The 24,096-nt window shown below is 39.3% G+C and overlaps 1 protein-coding gene and 1 non-coding gene across 2 annotated transcripts in view; both read right to left on the minus strand.

Annotated features, from left to right (window-relative positions):
• The window catches only part of SMYD3 (SET and MYND domain containing 3), a 747,085-nt gene that overhangs the window by 701,558 nt on the left and 21,431 nt on the right, over positions 1–24,096 (minus strand). The window lies entirely within an intron of this gene.
• LOC120880680 lies at positions 11,186–11,312 on the minus strand. Its single transcript, XR_005725089.1, has one exon. It is a non-coding gene; the product is annotated as a small nucleolar RNA SNORA18 (small nucleolar RNA).

Here is a 24,096-nt window from a genome sequence, read left to right on the forward strand (position 1 = left end):
GAAAGCTGAGTGCCAAAGAATTGATGCTTTTGAACTGTGGTGTTAGAGAAGACTCTTGAGAGTCCCTTGGACTGTAAGGAGATCCAACCAGTCCATCCTAAAGGAGATCAGTCCTGGGTGTTCTTTGGAAGGAATGATGCTAAAGCTGAAACTCCAATACTTTGGCCACCTCATGCAAAGCATTGATTCATTGAAAACGACTCTGATGCTGGGAGGGGTTGGGGGCAGGAGGAGAAAGGGACGACAGAGGATGAGATGGCTGGATGACATCACTGACTCAATGGACGTGAGTTTAAGTGACCTCTTGGAGTTGGTGATGGACAGGGAGGCCTGGCGTGCTGCGATTCATGGGGTCCCAAAGAGTTGGACATGACTGAGCGACTGAACTGAACTGAATGTAGCAAAGAGTTAAAATTTGCTAAATTTGGATAACAGACATGTGAGTCTTCTGTACTATTTCTTCACTCTTCTATAATATTAAAATTATTCCAAAATAAAGCTTTTTAAATGGTTTAACCAATTTAAAAACATATTTGAAACTAAGAATGCATTCACACTTTGTCTTTCATTTCAGCCATAATTAGCAAACTAATAAAATATAACTTCCGATAGAAAAGATCTTTACATCTGTGACATAAAGCATAGATAAATATTTTATGAGAGGATTAAAGCTTCAGCTAGCATAGAAATTATGCACTGGTACTCAGCTTATTGTTTCACTTGGATTTCATCTGGGGCTCATCACGGATCCCCTGAGTAAGATTAAAACACTTTATCTCTTATCTATAAATAGATCATTACATTTGGATATAAAAGAAGTTCTATAAAAATGGAGGAAGACAGCTCATAAAGTCAACTAGGTTAAGAACTACACAGGCACCAAATTTGGCTCTTAATCTCATTAGCCTTTAAAAGCTAGTTAGCAGGAAGCCCAATTCAAATATAGAAAGTGGAGAACATTCAGACCTATCTTGGGAAATAAAAACTTAAGTTGTTACTTATGAAGTCTTATGCTATGGATGATTCTATAAAAATATGTAAGCACTGAACTAAAATGCTGATTTTAGTTTTCCAATGATTTTGATGCTCTTTAAGTAATTTTTAAAAAATGGGAAGAATATAAACTAAAGATTAATTACCCAGCACAAGCCACGGGAGCCTCAGAAACACACACACACCACACTTCTACAAACCCACTCATCTAACACTCAAACAGAAGTGCCATGTGTAATTACAAGAATCAGAGGCTTTCAACCATAGGAAAAAGAACTCAGAACAGTGACAGGCAGCCCTTTCTGCAATTTAATGAGTGGATACTCCTCCACAATTGAAGCACATTTTCTTCTGTCTTTAAATTTTTAATCAAAGTAATATATAGCATATAGTTAAAAAAAACTCAAGGAGGACCAAGGGCTCCGTTCTCCTGTTCCTAAAGGCAATCATATTTAACCATTTCATTTTAGGGGTTTTCCTGCAGTTACTCTCAATTTTCTAAATAATTCATTTTTACCAATATTTCTTCATTTATCACCTCGGAGAAGGCAATGGCACCCCACTCCAGTACTCTTGCCTGGAAAATCCCATGGAGGGAGGAGCCTGGTGGGCTGCAGTCCATGGGGTTGCTAAGAGTCGGACACAACTGAGCGACTTCCCTTTCACTTTTCACTTTCATGCATTGGGGAAGGAAATGGCAACCACTCCAGTGTTCTTGCCTGGAGAATCCCAGGGACAGGGGAGCCTAGTGGGCTACGGTCTATGGGGTCACACAGAGTCAGACACGACTGAAGCGACTTACAGCAGCAGCTTAATTTATCACCTACAGGTATCTGTGAGATACATCTGATAGGACTCATGCTTTAGTTAACTTACACTTGCCATAAACACCCTCTCTATTCCTCTCAATGTATATCACTAATTTTAGTTCGTTACTTTTTAGATATACTACCCATTTCTTTTTTGTTCTATCAAATACAAAACAAGACTATCAGAACCTGTACCCATTCTTCTACATCTCCTCCCAACTTCCCTCAGCTCTGCTTTATTTTTGTCCTACATTGTGAAGATTTAAAATTCACATTCCAGGGACTTCCTTGGCTAAGTGGCTGGACTCCATGCTTCCAATGCAGGGGCCCTGGGTCCTATCCTTGCTCAGAGAGTTAGATCCTGCATAAAAGAAACTAAGACCTGGGGCAACCAAATAAATAAATATTTTTTTTAATAAAATAAAATGCACATTCCATTATATAGCCATAATTTTATGTGTCTTTCATGCATTGTCTGTAGCAGTGGTTCTTAAACTGCAGTGTGAATCAGAATCACCTGGAGAACTTGTTAAAACACAAGACTTGGACTTCACCCGGTGAGTTTCTGATTCTACAGATCTGAGATGTCGTCCGAATCCTCGCAGTTCTAACAAGTTCCCAGGGATGCTTCTGGTCCAGGGACTCAACTCTGAAGACCACTGGTCTAAAGGATAATTCGTTAAGATTACACTTGTCTCACTGTATCTCACTGTGCACACTGTTCACTGAATCCATGGTGGACAAGACACGAGCTAAGAAGAAGCTGGAAGACAATGCGAGGAGCCAGAGGAATTGCAGACATGTTTAGTCTCTGCTGGCTGGCACAACAGCTTGTGGCAGCAGCCATAACATAACCTAACACCACACACCCACAAGGGCTTTCCAGGTGGAGCTTACATATGCTTACAGAACAAAAAGCTGCCCATGGCCAAGCGAGTACCTCATGACGTGCATGCACAGCGCTATAAGTGATCTCAGCTATTACATGATCATTTACAAAACGTGGGGCAAGGGAACCTGGCCATGCCATGTTGGCTAATTTGCTCTCTCCCTCCACATTTCGTTCTCTATGCTTATAAGGTCATGACCCTTTTGCTACCAGAAAAAGAATACAATACCCTTCCTGGCTACTACCAGTTGCTCCAAAGCATACCAAGTTTTAATTTGATTCATATTTAGATCAGAAATTATTGCATTATTGCCCCCTTTGGAATTTGTTTTCCTTTATGTTTTTTGTGCACTTTTTACTCACCCTATCTATAGCTTAGAGTAGAAAACAAATGGCCTTCTCTTCTAATTTGAACCAAATGCATATTATAAGCAGTCATCCTGACATTTCACTGCCCCACAGGCAGTCTCCTGGAGCTGAGGATAGAGGTGGGAACTGGAGACATACATTTGAGAATCATCAATTTACAGGCAATGTTTTAAGAGACAGTCAGTCAATCCTAAAGGAAATCAACCTGAATATTCATTGGAAGGACTGATGCTGAAGCTGAAGCTCCAATACTTTGACCACCTGATGCAAAGAGCTGACTCACTGGAAAAGACCCTTATACTGGGAAAGATTTAGGGCAGGAAGAGAAGAGGGCGACACTGGATGAGATGGTTGGATAGCATCACCGACTCAACGGACATGAGTTTGAGCAAACTCTAGGATAGTAAAGGACAGGGAAGCCTGGAGAACTACAGTCCATGGGGTTGCAAAGAGTGGGACACAACTTAGCATATGAACAACAAATCTGTCTCAGGCTTATAAACTTGGGTGTAAACTTGGTAATAGATCTGTCTCAGGCTTCCCCAATGGCTCAGCAGCCAAGAATCCGCCTCCAATGCAGGAGACACAGGAGTCGTAGGTTCAGGTTCAATCCCTGGGTTGGGAAGATCTCCTGGAGGATGGCATGGCAACCCGCCTCAGTGTTCATGCCTGGGAAATCCCATGGACAGAGGACCTGGCAGGCTACAACCCATGTGGTTGAAAGAGTTGGACATGACTGATCACGCACACACACACACACACACACATAAACTTGGTAATAGATTATCTCAGGTTCACCTTCGGTATCACAAAATGACAAAGAACACTTGCAGACCGAATATAAAAATTTACTTATTATTGACTCCTAGCTGTCCTTAATCCAAAAGGAGAAGAAAGTGAGATTCCTGGTCAGAAGGAATGCCCCACAATCTCACTAAGTAGTAAAGCCTATACAGAAGGGAGGAAAGCAGGCCACCATCTCAGCAACCTGTCAGTCACCTATGACACTGACTCCCTGAGCCTCTTCTGGTCAGATGAGAAGCAGCTCTTCTACACAGTGAGGAGGTCTTAGCAGGTGAGCACATTCCCACGTGCTCCAAAAATATCCTCAGAATTTCCAGCTGCCAACAAGTGTGTCCAAAAGCTTCCCTCTCTATCCCCCACACCAACATACACACTCATCTAAAGTTCAAACTAACATTTAGAAAACGAAAAGCAAACTGCTCACAGTTTTAGAACCACAGATTTTAATTTGGCCAGTCACTTGGTGGTCATCTTAAGGGAGTCTCATGATATCATATCTAAAAGTCAAGGAAAATGAAGGCCTAGAAGGACTGCCTCTACTACAGAAGATATTGAAATGCATGAGACTGAACAAAGTTCCCTAAGAAAAATGTTCAGAAAGACAAGAAGACCCAGGTGGTACCTGAGGAACTCCATTTTTCAAGGGCAGGCAGAAGAGGCAGAATCAACAAATGAGACTAAGAAGTAGATAATGAGATAATAGGGAAAATAAGAAAGTGTGGTATTACATGCAAGTCAAGAGACTTAGGTATTTTAAGAATAAGGGAGACATTAGCCATCAGGGAAGTGCAAATTAAAACCACAAGGAAATACACTTCTAACCCACTGTGATGGCTACAACCAAAACACAGAGTACAGATGTTGGCAAGGATGTGGAGAAATGAGAACCCGCCACATATGTTGGTAAGAATGTAAAATGGCACAGCCACACTAGGAAACAGTCTGGCAGTTCTTCAAATGATTAAACATACATAATTCAGAAATTAAACACACATAAAAAAATGCATGATTCAGTCCTACACATATTCCCAAGAAAAATGAAAATGTCCACACAAAAATTTATATTGTGAATGTTCACAGCACCATTATTTACATATTATAGCCAACAGACTGGAACAATGCGAGTCTCCATCAACAGATGAATGGATAATCAAAATGAAATATATACATAGAATAGAATATTATTCAGCCATAAAAAGGAATAAAGTTGAGATATGCAACCACATGGATGAACCCTGAAAACATTATACTAAGTGAAAGAATCCAGTCATAAAAGGCCACATATTGTATGATTCCACTTATATGAAATATCTACTGCTGCTGCTACTGCTAAGTCACTTCAGTCATGTCCGACTCTGTGTGACCCGATAGATGGCAGCCCACCAGGCTCCCCCGTCCCTGGGATTCTCCAGCCAAGAACACTGGAGTGGGTCGCCATCTCCTTCTCCAGTGCATGAAAGTGAAAAGTGAAAAGGAAGTCGCTCAGTTGTGTCCGACTCTTAGCAACCCCATGGACTGCAGCCTACTAGGCTCCTCGGTCCATGGGATTTTCTAGGCAAGAGTACTGGAGTGGGGTGCCAATGCCTTCTCTGATATGAAATACCTAGCAGAGGCAAATTCATAGAAACAGAAATTAGATTCAAGGTTATCAGGGGCTGGGGAAGAAAGAGGAGTGTTACTAGGTAATGGTTACAGAGCTTCAGTCCAGTATAATTGAAGCAGTATTAGAAATAGATAAATTATGGTATTTTAGCTACATTTCAATTTTTTAAAAAAGGATAGAACAGGGGACTTCTCTGGTGGCACAGTGGATAGGATTCCACCAGCCAATGCAGGGGAAGTGGGTTGGATCCCTGGTCCAGGAGGATGCCACATGCCACATGGCAGCTGAGTCCATGCACTGCAACTACTGAAGCCCTGGCCCTAGAGCCTGCGCTCCACAACAAGAGAAGCCACCACAATAGGAAGCCAGCACGCCACAACTAGAGAGGAGCCCCCACTCCCCACAACTAAAGAAAGTCCACACTCAGCAAGGAAGGCCCAGGGCAACCAAAACAAATACATTACATAAAAAAGGAAAGAACCAAGAAGTCACGGGCAATTGCTCCTATATGGGTCAATCCTCCTGCCCATGACAACTATAAACTCTGGGCAAAATATTAAAAAATCAACTACCAAAGGCACTGGAGGGCTACCAAAAGCAGAGAGAAAATCGCAGGAGAAGACCAAAGTGTAGGGAGATAGGGAGTCGGGGGTTATACTTGGAAGAAGGGAATAGTCCTGGGTGAATTTCCAGGTTGATTGGTTGGTTTGAACGACTTTTATTCTGAAGGCAGGTCCCAGTTTGTGCTATGCAGGACAGCTAAAATTAAGATAAAAAATTCACAGACGTAACTTACTGGCTTGAAAAATCAGAGTTTGGGGCATCTAAAACAGCTAGCAAATGAAGGGAAGAAGTGAAAAAAGAGAGATTCAAAGAGAAGAGCATGTGTCCCCCAATTTCTAAGTATGAACTCTACCATAATTTTTGGCTGACACTAAAAAATCACACACGGATAGGGCAAGATGCTGGAGAAAGAAGGCAATGGCAACCCACTCAAGTGTTCTTGCCTGGAGAATCCCAGGGATGGGGGAGCCTGGTGGGCTGCTGTCTATGGGGTCGCACAGAGTTGGACATGACTGAAGCGACTTAGCAGCAGCAGCAGGGCAAGATGCGGGCCTCTCAGGTGGTACTAGTGGTAAAGAACCCACCTGCCAAAGCAGGAGATGCAAGAGACACAGGCTCAATCCCTGGGTCAGAAGATCTCCTGGAAAAGGAAATAGCAACTCTCTCTGGTATTCTTGCCTGGGAAATTCCATGGACAGAAGAGCCTCATGGGCTACAGTTCATGGGGTGGCAAAGAGTTGGACATCACTGAGCAACTGAGCAGAGCAAGACACAAGCAGCTTGTATATTTTTGAGATTAGTTGTTTGTCAGTTGCTTCATTTGCTATTATTTTCTCCCATTCCGAAGGCTGTCTTTTCACTTTGCTTATATTTTCCTTTGTTGTGCAGAAGCTTTTAATTTTAATTAGGTCCCATTTGTTTATTTTTGCTTTTATTTCCAGAATTCTGGGAGGTGGATCATAGAGGATCCTGCTGTGATTTATGTCAGAGAGTGTTTTGCCTATGTTCTCCTCTAGGAGTTTTATAGTTTCTGGTCTTACATTTAGATCTTTAATCCATTTTGAGTTTATCTTTGTATGCGGTGTTAGAAAGTGATCTAGTTTCATTCTTTTACAAGTGGTTGACCAGTTTTCCCAGCATCACTTGTTAAAGAGATTGTCTTTATTCCATTGTATATTCTTGCCTCCTTTGTCAAAGATAAGGTGTCCATATGTGTATGGATTTATCTCTGGGCTTTCTATTTTGTTCCATTAATCTATATTTCTGTCTTTGTGCCAATACCATACTGTCTTGATGACTGTGGCTTTGTAGTAGAGCCCGAAGTCAGGCAAGTTGATTCCTCCAGTTCCATTCTTCTTTCTCAAGATTGCTTTGGCTATTCGAGGTTTTTTGTATCTCCCTACAAATCTTGAAATTATTTGTTCTAGTTCTGTGAAAAATATCGCTGGTAGCTTGATAGGGATTGCATTGAATTTGTAAATTGCTTTGGGTAGTATATTCATTTTCACTATATTGATTCTTCCGATCCATGAACATGGTATATTTCTCCATCTATTAGTGTCCTCTTTGATTTCTTTCATCAGTGTTTTATAGTTTTCTATATATAGGTCTTTAGTTTCTTTCAATTCCAGAAAAATAAACGACCCAATCAAAAAATGGGCCAAAGAACTAAATAGACATTTCTCCAAAGAAGACATATGGATGGCTAACAAACACATGAAAAGATGCTCAACATCACTCATTATCAGAGAAATGCAAATCAAAACCACAATGAGGTACCACTTCACACCAGTCAGAATGTCTGCGATCCAAATGCTGGAGAGGGTGTGGAGAGAAGGGAACCCTCCTACACTGTTGGTGGGAATGCAAACTAGTATAGCCACTATGGAGAACAGTGTGGAGATTCCTTAAAAAATTGCAAATAGAACTGCCTTATGACCCAGCAATCCCACTGCTGGGCATGCACACTGAGGAAACCAGAATTGAAAGAGACACATGTACCCCAATGTTCATCGCAGCACTGTTTATAATAGCCAGGACATGGAAACAACCTAGATGTCCATCAGCAGATGAATGGATAAGAAAGCTGTGGTACATATACACAATGGAGTATTACTCAGCTATTAAAAAGAATGCATTTGAATCAGTTCTGATGAGATGGATGAAACTGGAGCCGATTATACAGAGTGAAGTAAGCCAGAAAGAAAAACACCAATACAGTATACTAACACATATATATGGAATTTAGAAAGATGGCAATGATGACCCTGTATGCAGGACAGCAAAAAAGACACAGATATGTATAGCAGACTTTTGGACTCAGAGGGAGAGGGAGAGGGTGAGATGATTTGGGAGAATGGCATTGAAACATGTATAATATCATATAAGAATCGAATTGCCAGTCTATGTCCGATGCAGGATACGGCACGCTTGGGGCTGGTACACGGGGATGACCCAGAGAGATGTTGTGAGGAGGTGGGTGGGAGGGGGGTTCATGTTTGGGAACGCATGTACACCCGTGGTGGATTCATGTCAATGTATGGCAAAACCAATACAGAATTGTAAAGTAAAATAAAAAATAAATTAAAAAAAAAAAAGACGCAAGCAGCTAAAATAAAGCTAACAGATATGAACAGAGATTTCAGCTGCTGCCCACTGCAGAGGAGAGAGTCTAGAGTTTAACTACTGTAACTAGGATCAAAGCCATAAAGGTTTCAGAGCCCTAAACACAGTGAGATGGTATGTGAAGCCTTAGGAGATGACATTGCCCAGGGCCCTCACTTGTATAATAAGTCTGAAAGGGCTTCATGTTATAATCTCTAATCAGATGATAATGGCCTGCTAGGAAGAGAAAGGTATTAAGAGGGACTAGAAGCCAATTCCACAATGCCATAGGAAGTTAGTCAAGTCTGCTCAGGGAAAAAGGAATACTAGCATGCATAACACATATCCGACATTTCTGATCTAAGAGATCAAAATCATGATTTCTGTACACCCAATAAAGCTAATACAGAGGCCTGTATACCATGGACTCACTTGAGGACATAACCACTTCTCTGTGTTTTAATGTTCCCTGCTTCTGCTCTAAGGTAAATAACCAAGTCTGGGCCAGAACAAAAAGAACTGTTTCAGGGTTTACGTCTCCAAAACCCAACTGTAGGACATATAGTTTTGTCAGACCATTTTTTCTCTTAAAACACATACACACAGTGTATGTGTGTACAGTGAGGTAGATACAGCTACATAGAAATAAACAAGCTTGTGTTTGTGTGTGTATGTGTGCATGTGTGTTTGTTTAGACAATGTTGGCTGCTGTGCAAATAAAGAGAAACATTCAAATTCAAGTTACACACTGAAGGAACAGTTGACAATATCTGTTGTTTAATTGAATGGAGAAAATGAATCAGTTCTATTTAAAGATTTCCCATGTTTTCTTACAGCTTGATTATTACTAAAGAGACAAATAAGAGTTTCTTGTCAATCTGGTCTCCTCTTATTAATCTTTTCCATTCCCTTATTTAGCATGCATCTTAATGCTTTAGTTAATCCTTTTACACTGCTTAGGTTCTGGTAATAAGGAAAATCAGTAACTAAGTCTAACTTGCTTTATATCTTAGAGACTACTTTAGTAGTCTGGGTCTAGAATATATTCATAGTAAATCTGATTTATTATGGTACTATTTGTTTTATTATACATATTTTTTTAACTGAAGAAAGTATCTTGGCTCCTTATTACTTTTGTTGATGGGTATTCTGTTCATCTCAGGGAAGAAAAATCTTTTATAACTAGCTCTATAAATCACTACTCCAGGTTTATTTCAGAACCATTTTTCTAAAAACACTGTTTTACAGCTTCACTTGCTTTTGGCTCAGGACTTCACTTTCTAATAGGTCGTGTAAGGTTCAGGAAACATTTTCCTGTGCTAAAGCAGCAGGCGCGCACTATGCACTGAAAGTCCAAGGCCCATTCATGACCTACGTGACTGGTGAGTTTGGGAAGCTGGGCCCAAGTGGCTCAGTCCCTTCAGAGTTCTTTCCTGGGGTAACTCGTCCATGTCATAAACTGCAGAGAGGCAGGTCCTGCCCCTCAGGGGAAAGCCTGGGGTCATTCAGTAATGCCAAGAGACTAAGTTGGCCTCTGTTGCCTAATCCTGTGGAGGCCAACTGTTGCCATACACCAAAGTCATTTTTTCCAAATGGTCTATCACTGATAAGGCTGAGGTTTTGATCTTCAAAACAAAAAAATCTGTAGGGCCAGCAAACTCAGTATACCATAGGCCTACCAAAAGTTCCCAAGATTTATTTGTAACCTAATCCTGAAAAAAAAAGAAAAGTGAAAGTGTCACTTGCTCAATTGTGTCTGACTCTTTGCAACCCCATGGACTGTAACCCACCAGGCTCCTCTGTCCATGGGATTCTCCAGGTATGAATACTGGAGTGGGCTGCCATGCCCTCTTCCAGGGGATATTTCCAACCCAGGGATCAAACTCAGGTGTCCTGCAATGCAAGCAGATTCTTTACCATTTGAACCACCAGGGAAGCCCAACCTAATTCTATATATGCTTAATCACTTTTAACACCTAAATAAAGTAAAATAAAATACAAAATATTCTAATTCTACATTAGGGCACTTTCAGCATTTTTTTTTTTTTTGCACAAAGTGTAAAGGGTCTTTTAATTATGCATAACACAGACCAAATTTTATTTAAGCCAATAAATTTTTAAGGAATTGCACATGTTCTGATTCTTTCTACTGCTTCACCTTAGTTCCTCCAAAGTCATAATCTTAAAGGTAAGACAGCCCTTTCAAAAAGAAGTTTTGCTCAATCCACAGCTGTCACGTCAATCAGCACAAAATTCTTTCATCTCTTTGATCTCCAGTGGAATACAGACACACTTCAAAATTTCCCACCTAAGGAAAAAGATTGTAATCTTTGGGATCCAATTTCCTGAAGCAATTTATTTTAGGACCATGGTTAGGGTCAGGAGACAGATCTGTTAGTTCTGAATTTGACAGTCTTTAAAAATATATCAAATTCAAATCATATTCACTCCTAAGCTATCACACCTTAGAACAGTACAGATTGTTGAGATATGCCAATATCTAAGATTTTAAAAGTTTGCCTATTACGTTTTTCATAGTTTATTTGGCAGCTCTGTCTTGTAATTCTTTCCCACTGACCTAACAGTTCTATGAGTAAAGGAAACCACACAGTTACTCTATGAAGCATTTCCAACAATGTAGGTTTACAGATAAAGCCCCATCAGGACAAACCTCAAAGGGGCACTTTCAGCATTTAAACTTTGCAGTCTGTAGTTTTCCCCCACAGACAAGACAGACATACATTTTACACAGTTCTTACAGAAATTTGGCTTGACTAGTCTTTTTAAAAACTAATGTTAAATAATTACTATCAGCAAAACTTAATTCTACATATAGAATTATAAAATGTAGGCACTAGGTTTTTTCTTCTCTAATACGTATAGAGGATTCCAACATCTAAAGCAGAAGTCAACAACTCTTGGAGGTTAATGGAGGAAAGAAGGTAGACAGGAAGAGGTGGGGGGAGGGAGACAGTCTGCAGGTCATTCTCCCCCTTCCTTTCTTCCACCCTCTTTCTAAGAAGGTACAGTTTTACGAGGCAATTCAGGTAGAAAGAAAACAACCCTACGATAACCTTAAGGTGTTGCCTTTGGTACTTTTGGCAAAGATGGTCAAATCCTCAACTACAACCTTCTGGTGATTTATGGGATGATTAAAGTTCTGTGAATTTGTATTTGTGCTCAAAAGTTATAAGTTATCTACTTTTCACTTTGCTATTCCATGACAAGTAACACTGATACAGAAAGATAATAATAGTATATGATCCTAAAGCTATTTTTAATACCTTCACCAATAAATTAATAATGGGGTTCATGGTAACAAACATTGGCATTTTACTCTGTAATTACTCATGTGCTGCACATAGTGTACCCCATACCTTAAAAATACCTTGCTAATTCTAACGAAGCACTTCCTGTGAACTCCATTCCTCTAAGCACTGCACATATACCATTATTATCTCTGTTCTACAAATTAGGAAACTGAAACTTAGGAGGTTAAATAACTTGCCCAAAGTCACAACATTAGAAAGTGTCAGATTCACGTCCATAGCTCATGTTCAACTGGTGCTTCTCAGACTCTGAGACACACACAAATCACCCGAATACTTTGATTAAGCTGGCTAAGGACTGGGTCTGACATTTTACATTTCCAAAAGGCACCAATGCTGCTGGTCCACAGACCACACTTTTAGTAATAAATTCTAGACCACTTCACTCTGCTACCCAACTATACACTAGAAGAGGATGATATTTAACTTAGGATCCAGTGACCTAAGCAAAAAGGCGCTTATATCCTAACTCTAAGTACTGAATCAAGGTGCTGCTTTCAGTCTATGTGAAGAGTTTCAATTTACAATGAAGTTCTAGACCCAACTAAAATACACTTGATTTGTGCAATGTCTTTTTTTCTATTCTTAGGACAAAAGCCTATTTCTCCTATTCCCATGCAGATATACAGAAGAAAAACAACTTTTTTTTTTTTTAATTAGGGGGAGTGGGGAGGTAGACAAGCTTTTATGACTTGGCATTTGACTGAACATTACACATAAGAGCAGACACATCATTAAGACACAAAGCTCTTGACTACTCAATTCTCAAATATGCCACAAAAAGCTTCAAAGACAGCTTGTCTCTGGATTTCTCCTGCTCAGCAACTTTTTAAAGGCGGGATTACAAAAAGATATTGTTCCAACTAGTCATGCTTGTCTACTAAAAACAACACACTTCAAGTCCTTACACTTAAAGACACCTCTGACACGAACTGAAATAGACTTACTTGTTTGAAACTAGACCAACATTAAAATATAGTTAATTCCTAATATACTTAAACCTCATTTCTCTTTCTCAAAATCAAGCCATTTCTAAAAATTATCTTGTCTCTCTTGAGGGCTACCCAGGGTTTTCTCTGTTCATGCACTCTATTTGCCTCTTTATGTAATATTTGAATAAATATAATCAAGGAATTTACTAGATTTTGAAATTAAAATCTGGTCTTACGAACCAAATTACCTATAGAACTTTCTCCAACAGGTACCTTTTTTTAAAAAGAGTACTAAAAAAAAAAAAAAAAAAGCACTGCCTTTTAAAATCACCTTTCAACATAAATGTATTCTAATGTTCTTTTTGAAATGTAGAGAAACTACTTGAAAAAATGAGTAGAAGGGACTATTTTTATGGCTTTCCTACCAGCAAATAGGTACAAGTTTGGCAATTAGGCAGATCTGGATTTCTATTCTGGGTTTACATCCACTCTTAGTGACTGTGTGACCTAAGGGCAGGGTTATTTAAATTTGCTATGCTATAATTCTTGGTTTTTCATATAGTAAGCACTCACATAATTATTATTGCAGCAGATATTATAGAACCCTTTATATTATTAAAGAGAAAGTTAAACTTCACGGAATTTATGCAACTTGTCGAAGGTCACATAATAACTGAAAAAAAAAAAAATGAATAAGTCAGCTCTATCTGACTCCAAAGCCCATGACATCTCCTCTGACCCAGGTATTGCATTTCCAATGTAGAGTTATTGATTGCTTAACAGAGATAACAAGTATTTCTCACATGCCAAGTGGATCTTTAATTTTAAAAAGCCTATACCTATACTGTATCACAAATGCCACCTACATCTACAGTACTGGCAGTAAGACAACCAATTATCAAATATCAACTAACTGGATGGGAAAAACATAAAGGTGAATCTCAAGTAAACACACATATATATGTAGCTGAGGACAAAGATGACTGAGAAAATTAGCTATTAGGCCCTCCCAGGTTTCTATTCTAAAAAACATCTGTTGAAGACCCACTATGAGAGCATAGTGCTAGAGTAATGTTTTACCAAACATTATAAGAGGGATTAGAAGAAAGATAAGGACAATTTAAAACAAGAAAAATAAACCAACTTAAACCACAATAAGAATATCTAATAGCTGATGTTTCAAGTGATAGGAGATTTAATGTAATTGCATCTGAGGATATTCACCCTAAGGGCTTTTCTGGTGGCTCAGTGGTAAAAAAAAGCCACGTGCCAACGCAGGAGACTCAGGTTTGATCCATAGGTTGGAGAAAAAAAACAGCAACCCACTCCAGTATCCTTCCCCGGGAAATCCCATGGTCAGAGGAGCCTGGCAGGCTACAGTCCATGGGGGTTACAAAAAAGTCGGGCACGACTTAGCAACTAAACAACAACACACTCACCTAGATACTAAGGCTCGTCTGTACAAAAGTGATAGTGGGTGAGAAAGTGTCTATGGACATGCAAGTGCTCAGTTGTAGACGCCTATCCTCTGTCTTGGAGGCAGTACAAGGTCATGATTCACAGCATGGACCTGAGGTCACAAGGACCTGAGTTTAAGATCTAGCTCCGTCATTAACAGCTGTGTGACTTTAGTCAAGTAACCTCTTTAAGCGTTAGTGACCTCAACTGTCAAATGGGAATAAAAACCACACTTACTCTATACAGTTATTCATTTAACACACTTTCACTGAAGGTATACCTCACCATCTAGCATTGCACTGGGCACTGTGGATAAGGTGGGAAAATACGTGTAATGTGCTTGGCATGTGTCAAGAACAACCCAGGGATTTTTGTCAGTTTTGTCCCCTGCTGTTGCTCAGTACTTAGAACAACGACTGACAAGTAGAAGGCTTTAAATAAATATCTTGCTAAATAGTGAAGAAATTGGTTAGTGCCAGGTGGATCAGAAACTATTCCCTCTGCCACAACCCTTGTTAGACTCAGCCTTCTTGAGAACATACATTATGTAAGCATTCCCGAAGAGGAGAGTGAAAAAGCTGGCTTAAAGCTCAACATTCAGAAAACTAAGATCATGGCATCTGGTCCCATCACTTCATGGCAAATAGATGGGGAAACAGTGGAAACAGTGTCAGACTTTATTTTGGGGGGCTCCAAAATCACTGCAGATGGTGACTGCACCCATGAAATTAAAAGACACTTACTCCTTGGAAGGAAAGTTATGACCAACGTAGATAGCATATTGAAAAGCAGAGACATTACTTTGCCAACAAAGGTCCGCCTAGTCAAGGCTATGGTTTTTCCAGTGGTCATGTACTGATGTGAGAGTTGGACTGTGAAGAAAGCTGAACGCCGAAGAATTGATGCTTTTGAACTGTGGTGTTGGAGAAGACTCTTTAGAGTCCCTTGGACTGCAAGGAGATCCAATGAGTCCATCCTAAAAGAGATCAGTCCTGGGTGTTCATTGGAAGGACTGATGCTGAAGCTGAAACTCCAGTACTTTGGCCACCTGATGCGAAGAGCTGACTCATTGGAAAAGACCCTGTTGCTGGGAGGGATTAGGGGCAGGAGGAGAAGGGGACGAGAGAGGATGAGATGGCTGGATGGCATCATGGACTCGATGGACGTGAGTCTGAGTGAGCTCGGGAGTTGGTGATGGACAGGGAGGCCTGGTGTGCTGCGATTCATGGGGTCGCAAAGAGTTGGACACGACTGAGCGACTGAACTGAACTGAACTGAAGCACTGCCAGAAGTTCAAGTCTCCTCATTTGTTTTTAATAAGATTTAGAAGTCTAGTTCCTAAGACTCTATGTGAGATCTTCTGTCACATATTTATAGTGCTTTTAACTGAACATTCTGTACAATAAAATATTAAAACATACAAAGAAGTCAAGTATGATGCACCTTCATGTATTCATCAATCAGCTTCAACAATAAGCAACACATTTTTCACTGTATTAAAATGTGTTTCCCAAATCTTAGCAAGGTAAGACTTATAAACTACCCATTTGGACGTAACTATTAGTTCCTAGTCTAAGAGAAAGCAGGAGGTATGAGTTTATGCTCTCTCATACAGCTTTGGCTCTTGCATCAGCTCTCTTATAAGATGGCACTGAACAGCAAAAATAAATTTTACTAGCAATGAGCATTCACAGAAAATATAGCAATTAATCCTCTCCTAAGTCCATCCATTCTGCTATTTTGGGTCTTTCTGATAAATTAAAAGCAAATTTCAATGCAATCCAAGTAAGGTTTTTCGTTGTTTTGGTTTTTATTTTAAAGGATCTCTTTAAATTTCAATTTAAAAAAGAACCAACAGGGAAGCCTTGCTACACAAAGATTATGAATGTAATAAATCAGCTCCATGATTTCCCTGGTGGTCTAGTGGTTAAGAGTCTGCTTGCCAATGAGGAAGACACAGGTTCGATCCCTAGTCCAAGAGGATCCCACGTGCCACAGGGCAACTAAGCCAGTGATCCACAACTACTGAGCCCACGTGCCCTAGAGCCTAGGAACCGCAACTACCGAGCCCACATGCCACAGCCAGCAAAGTCCAAGTACCTACAGCCTGTGCTTCACAACAAGACAAGCCACTGCAGTGAGAAGCCTGAGCACCTCAAGAGAGTAGCCCCCGCTCACTAACTAGAGAAAGCCTGCACACAGCAACAAAGACCCAGCACAGCCATGCATACATAAATAAACATTTTTTTTAATTAATAAATAAGTCTGCTCCAAAGACCTTCAGATCAGTATGTCATCTCTTCTCTGAGAAGCTTAAAACACTTCCATAACATCTCTCATTAAAGTGATTCTCAGTTTGCCATGAGCATCCAGGCTTCCCTGGTGGCTCAGAGGGTAAAGAGTCTGCCTGCAATGCAGGAGACCCGGGTTTGATCCCTGAGTCGGAAGATCCCTTGGAGAAGGAAATGGCAATCCACTCCAGTATTCTTGCCTGGAGAATTCCATGGACAGAGGAGCCTGGTGGGCTACAGTCCATGGGGTCACAAAGAGTCGGAGATAACTTGTGCAACTGACTCTTTTCAGTTTGCCATGAAAGGTGACGTGACACTCTAGGTCAGGCCAGGACAAACAACCTCTATACTCACGGTCTCACTTGAGGCCATTATGTGTAAAGTCATGGCAGTCCTCCTTACCGACCCAATCCTCAAAGTTACAGGCACATACTAGGCACTTTTTAATCACTTTACAAATTAATTAGCCATGTATCTAGTTCCATCAAACACAAAAGCATCCATGTGATACAAGTTCCATCAGATTTTTTTTTTTTTTTTTTTTTTGGTAACAGCTACAATGGCTGCTGGAAGCCATCTCATTCCCTTTCCAGGCCTAGATCATGGCCAAGTATAAGCAGGAACAACCAAGACAGGCTCTCCACAACCCTCAATCAGAGGCACACATAGCCATCTTCTCACATGTCCTAGGATAAACACCTACTCAATCTCAGTACAGCACCTTTTTCTAACAACGTGGCCAGCCCTTGAACTAACAGAAACAGAAATTCAGCTGGTAAAATTAAGGTAACAAGCTACACGTCTTTTATAAACACAATAACCTAGGAGACGGTGAGAAACAAGTATTACTCCAATTTCAAGTACAAGAAAATCAAAGTCATATATTCCTCCCTAGGAGAAATGGCCAATAAGATCCTGGAAAACTGCCATCTAAGAACAGAGAGAAAAAAAGATTTCACCACAAGCAAAGGGGGGCCAGGGAACCTCTAAGATTCCCAAGAGTCTATGGTTGTAAGTAGATTTCCCAAAGAGATAAAACTAGTTACCCCAAATTTCAGGTTTCTTCTGACTCAGACCATATGTTCTTACACAACCAGATTGATCTCACTGGCCCTCTCTTGAACCTAAACAAAACCCAGTTGTACATTTAGAGAGGATTTACTGCTCACAGCAACAAAAGTGATTTTCTACTGCACCCACGTGACTTCTTTTCTAATGTTCCTTTTTAAGTTAAGGCAATGAAAGGAGTTCTCCCTTGATGACATGTATACCTCAATTGATGCGCTTTAACATCAAACTAAGAATTACGCTGTTGAGAAGTCCTTGAAATCTGGTATTCTCATAAAACATTCACATTAATTCAAGCAAAACATTAAAGAGCATTACATAATGAGTCATACTAAACTGGCGATGAAAAGAACAACCATTAAGACACCCAGAGCATCAGTTTATCACAAGTTATCATTCACAGCATGAAAATATGTTTTAAGACTAACATCAAAATACTCACTGAGCCCCCAAAGGTACCCTATTCTTCCCTTAAATACACAGCATTTACCAAAGCATTGTTGTATGCAAACACAAAGATTGCTTTCTCTAAAAACAAAACTATAGAACTTCTTTGTTCTTTAGAAGAACAGCCACTAAGTTATCTCTATTGCTGACCTAAAGGCTTAAGGGACCATTTACGGGAAAGAAGGTTGTGTAATTATGTAATTATGTTCTCTCATACAGCCTTGACTCTCACATCAGCTTTCTTACAAGAGCGTGGAGCAAATAAGACAGCACAACAGAGAAAAAATACATATATCTATAAATACCAGCAATGAGCATTCACAGAAAATGTAATAATCTGTATCTCTCTCTTCCCTTCTCTCTTTCTCTCTCTCTCCCTTTCATCCATTCTGCTATTTGGGGTCTTTGTGATAAAAACAAAGTCTCAATGCGGTCCAAGTAGTTTGTGGTTAATTACAAATAATATTTCATATATTAATAAATGGACCATTATTTTTTCACTATTTTAACAGATGCAATTCACAAAAAAGTTTTTAAGATAATGAAGGACAAAAAATACATAACTTTCAACCTAAAACTCTAAACTACTGGGCTAGCTACACATTACAAGAAAGGGTTTTATATATTCATTCTTGTCTGTACAATTTTCCCTAATCTCTAAGAGAGATTATCGTTGATTTTATTACATCACAGAATGTATAATTACTGTTGACAACTGACAAATTTCAAACAGGAAAGAAAAGCTTAATTAATAACAAAGTTCATGGGCTCTGACTTCAGGAATAATAGCATTAGCTGGATGACTAGGGCAAGTTAAAACTTATCTAAATTTTAGTTCCCTTATCTATAAAATGGGAATAATAAGAATATCTACCTCTTGGGGCTCCTGGGCTTCCCTGGAGGCAGAGACAGTAAATGATCTGCCTACAATGCGGGAGATGGCGGGCTGGACTCCCTGGGTAGGGAAGATCCCGGGGAGAAGGGAATGGCAGCCCACTCCAGTATTCTTGCCTGGAGAATTCCATGGGCAGAGGAGCCTGGCGGGCTGTAGTCCATGGGGTCGCAAAACGTCAGACACGACTGAGTGACTAACACTTTCACAGAGACCTCAGGAGATTTTGTGGGATTATACAAGATAATGCACGCTGAAACCTTTGGCATTGTTCCTGACATGGCAAGTACTCTGGAAGTGTTAAATCTCATCGTCCTCTATACTTACCATCACCATTTTGTTGTTGTTCAGTCTCTCAGTGTGTCCAATTCTTTGCGACCCCATGGACTGCAGCACACCAGGCCTCCCTGTCTTTCACCATTTCCCGGAGCTTGCTCAAACCCATGTCCATTGAGTTGAAGATGTCATCCAACCATCTCATCCTCTGTCATCCCCTTCTCTTCCTGCCTTCTATCCCTCACAGCTTCAGGGTCTTTTGCAATGAGTCGGCTCTTTGCATCAGGTGGCTAAAGTATTGGAGCGTCAGCTTCAGCATCAGTACTTCCAATTAATACTCAGGGTTGATTTCCTTTAGGATGGACTGGTTGGATCTCCTTGCAGTCCAAGGGACTCTCAAGAGTCTTCTCCAACACCACAGTTCAAAAGCATCAATTCTTCAGCACTCAGCTTTCTTCACAGTCCAAGTCTCACATCCATAACATCCATACATGACCACTGGAAAAACCACAGCCTTGACTAGACGGACCTTTGTTGGCAAAGTGATGTCTCTGCTTTTTAATACGCCATCTAGGTTTGTCATAGCTTTTCTTCCAAGGAGCAAGCATCTTTTAGTTTCATGACTGCAGTCACCATTGGCAGTGGTTTTGGAGCCCAAGAAAATAAAGGCTGTCACTGTTTGCACTGTTTCCCCATCTATTTGCCATGAAGTGATGGGATCGGATGCCATGATCTTCATTTTTTGAATGTTGAGTTTTCACCTTCATCAAGAAGCTCTTTAGTTCCTCTTCGCTTTCTGTCATAAGGGTGGTACCATCTATCACTATTATTATTTACTTATCAATCACAAATAATATCTTAGGCATTGTACTGGATGCTGGATACTTTATCATAGGTTTTCTCATTTATTTCTTTCAGCAACCTCATAAGGTAGGTACTGTTGTTATTGTTATTATTATTACTATTAACCCCATTTATCAATGAAGAAACTGGATCAGCAAGTAATTTTTCAGGTTCATACAATTAATAAATGGCATTTTTGTTATTGTTGTTTAGTCAATATGTTGTCTCCAACTCTTTGCGAGTTTATGGACTGCCAGGCTCCTCTGTCCCTGGGATTTTCCAAACAGGAATATTGGAATGGGTTGCCATTTTCTTTACCCAGAGATCTTCCCAACCCAGGGATCAAACCCACATCTCCCACATTACAGGCAGATTCTTTCCTGCTGAGCATCAGGGAAAATTATAGTAAATAGCAAAACCAGAACCTGAACCAGAACGTATCTGATAACAAAGCTCCTTAACAGGTATGACATAAGTATTAACAGGTTGAAATTCCTCTAGAATGAGTAATAACAGATTCATTATCCAAAAGACATTATAGGTGACATTCACCTACAAGTAGACTTCTGAATGCTTCAGCCAAAAACAGAAAAACCGAATTCCATCTATAGATTAACTAACTGACCTTTCGTTTTTTTAAAGCTATTTCAGGGATGTGAGTGATGATTTTGATAATATACCACATTTACATAATCCTTTGGTATATAATGTATACCAAATATATACTATACTATATATATATTATATAATATATATATATACAAGTATATACTATAATAAATTGATCTTCACTGTAATCCCATGGATATAGATAGGAACTATCATCTTATTAGATGAGGCAAGTGAAAGGTCACAAATCTGACAAGTAACAGAAGAAGGCCTCAAACCTAAGTCTTCTTGCTCCAAGTACAGAGCAAATTTTTTTACCTCAACATGTAGACAAACAGGTTAATAAATCAAAATCTCAGGTTAAAAACAAATCTCAAAAAAGAGTAACTGCTTCCCTAAAAAGAGTAACAGCTCCCCCCAAAAGGAGTCCACACATCACACTCATTCTCATCCATGATCAAAAGCCTTAAAGACAAAACAGTGTACTGTTCTCCAAATGACAACATTGAAAAGAGAAGGAACGTTAACACTCTTCAAAAAGGATGGCCACGGGACCTAGACGGAAGGCAGAGGATCACAGTCTCCAAGATAGGAAAATAAAATTATTTACCTGTACTAAAGAAAAATAAAGAAAATAAGGTTGAAAACTATACTGAGAAATTTAATGTATATGAGGAAGAACCATCAGAAGTGGTATATATTGGCAGTACTAAAAGACATAGATCCTGCAATCAGAGATTCCAGGGGAGACAGAAAATTATATAATAAATACAAGTTCAAATCATTAACTAAAATACAATGTAGTACACAGAATAAAAGATAATATGCTATGAGTACATGGAAAAGAGAGTAACACTTTAACAAACTGGGTAATCAAGTGATCTGTTGATCTACGGAAAGAAAAAGGAAAAAATAGGAGATGCTTCAAAATACAAGAAAAAGAGTTTCAGAAAGTGTCAGTCTGCTGTAGAAAACTAAGCTCAGTTTCTAATATAGCTGCCACTTACTATGCTTTTCCATTTCCGATGCCCAGTACATGAATCATTTGACCTGTCAATAAACTGACCATCCAAAAATGCACTGCTCACTAAATCCTGCTCATTAAGGGGTGGGCTCCAAGTTACATTTAAATCAAGTTACTCATTCTGTGACTGATAAATTAATGACTAAAGACAGTTCTTACATGGCCATTTTAAAGTAGACTTCTAGAATCATCTGCTAGCTTGAGTTGTACATCTTAACTAAAGACAACAGAAGATCTTACTATAGATCTCCAATATTAAAAGGTCAGGTTTAAGAAAATCAATCAAAAAGCAAAGTTAAGATAGATAAAAGTGAAGTTTGCCAAGAAAAAAGTCAGAGCTAAGCATAGAAAAAAATAGTAAAAACTTTAATCAGGCTGTTACTGAGATATGCTGTAAATATTCACATTCAAGTAATACTTATTTCACCCCAGTAGTCTCAAATTTCAGTGCCAATAAGACAAACTAGGCAAAAAGACAGATTCCACAGGGAATGTGTTCTTATCCTCCAGGCAAGCAAGTCTTAAAATTTGCTGCATACCAACATCACCCAGGTAGTCTAGTAAGAATGTACACTAGTGTGCCTAAAATAGTAGATATTCTGAGAAACACAGAAAAACAAAATTTAAAATAAGCCCACTGCCAGCTAATTCTGATGGTGGTGGGTCATGCTTTGAGAAACAGCACTATTCCAGGCATTATACTAGGTACTCTCAGATGTGTTCTTTTACTTAACCTTCATAAAGATCACAAGACATAGATATTATCCTTACTTTATGAATGAGGAAACAAAAGTCCAGGGGTTAAGATGCCCAAAATTAAACAACTAAAGAGAAAGAAAAAGGACAGAAGAGAAATTTGCTGTATTAGACAGCAACTTGAGAGTAAACTAAAGAAGCTGAAAATCAAATATTCTTAAAATCATTAAAAAATAAAAAGAATAGGAAATCAGAGAGTTTCATTCTCTTGTGTCACTCAAAGACACAAAGATATAAAGGACCAACACTAAAAATTATACACTATTAAATAATTATTTAAAATTATCTCTATAAAAAGAATGTCTATATGCCTATAACTGAGTCACTTTGCTATAGAGCAGAGATTGGCACAACACTGTGAATCAACTATACTTCAATTTTTTTAAAAAATTAAAATTATCTCTGTAGTTGACTACATGTAGGCTGAGGCAGAGAGTAAAAGCACTTTGGTATGAAGTTATCTACGTTTAAAAGTTACTTTCTTTGAACTTTCAGTCATCTTTAACAGGTAAATTAAATACTCACCTATTAAAATTTATTTTGATATAAACTTCTTGGTGATTACACAGAATTATAATTTTGATAAAAAGAATTCAGCCTGTGGCCCAATATATACTAGCTCTCTTAACTGGTAGTACCAACTGACAGAGCATATTAATTAATTAAAGGAAGGAGAAAGTTTCAAAGTATAAGGAAAACGTCTCAGGAGCTGGCTGTAGACACAGTGCTCTGATAACCCTATAAACCTCAGAAACTGAAACGCTTATCAAGCATCCCTGTATGCTCAGTACTGTGCCAGGCCCTGGAAATTCACAGGAAAATAAGACTACATCCTTGTCCTCAAGGAGGCTAAACCAAATGGGAAATAAAATCTAGTAAGAACCAAACTAGGAACTAAATTATGTAATATTACCTAATACCACAGATCAATGAAGGAAATCAGTGAGAAGTAGAGCAATAACAGTAAGTATGAACACCTCTTACATACCAAATACTTTCACACGTTATCTCTTTTAATTCTAAGAATACCTGAGAGGTAGTGTTCAAGGTGAAGAAAGCAAAGTTCAGAGCAGGAAGTCACTTCCCTCAACTCACATAACTAGAAGGTACACTGGGAGGTAAGGCTGAACAGAGATGGGCCGGATAAGACAGGACCACTTGCTAATCTGAGAGAGCTAAGAATCAGTCACTGAAGGGACATTTATTAAGGAAGACTATTATGTCAGTACTGCATAGAACAAATCAAAAGAGGGAAGATCTATAAAAAGATACAGTTGTCTAAGAAACCGCTCTAGAAAGAAGCTGCCCCTCACTGTCAGAGCCAGGCTGGCACTATCAGCTTTGGCTAATTAAGGGAAGGAGAAAATTTCAATGTATAAGGTGTTGGCTGTAGACACAGTGCTAGGAGCTGCCCAACACTCATAGCTAGTGGGTGGTGTCCCCGTTGAAGGTAATTCCACAAGCATCATTGTCAGACAAAGCTATTCTGTGGCAAAGATGGATCAAGACAAAAAATAAAAAAGACCTCTCTGTAAC

Source organism: Oryx dammah, unplaced genomic scaffold (genome assembly GCF_014754425.2).
Source record: "Oryx dammah isolate SB20612 unplaced genomic scaffold, SCBI_Odam_1.1 HiC_scaffold_21, whole genome shotgun sequence".
Lineage (NCBI taxonomy): Eukaryota > Metazoa > Chordata > Mammalia > Artiodactyla > Bovidae > Oryx > Oryx dammah.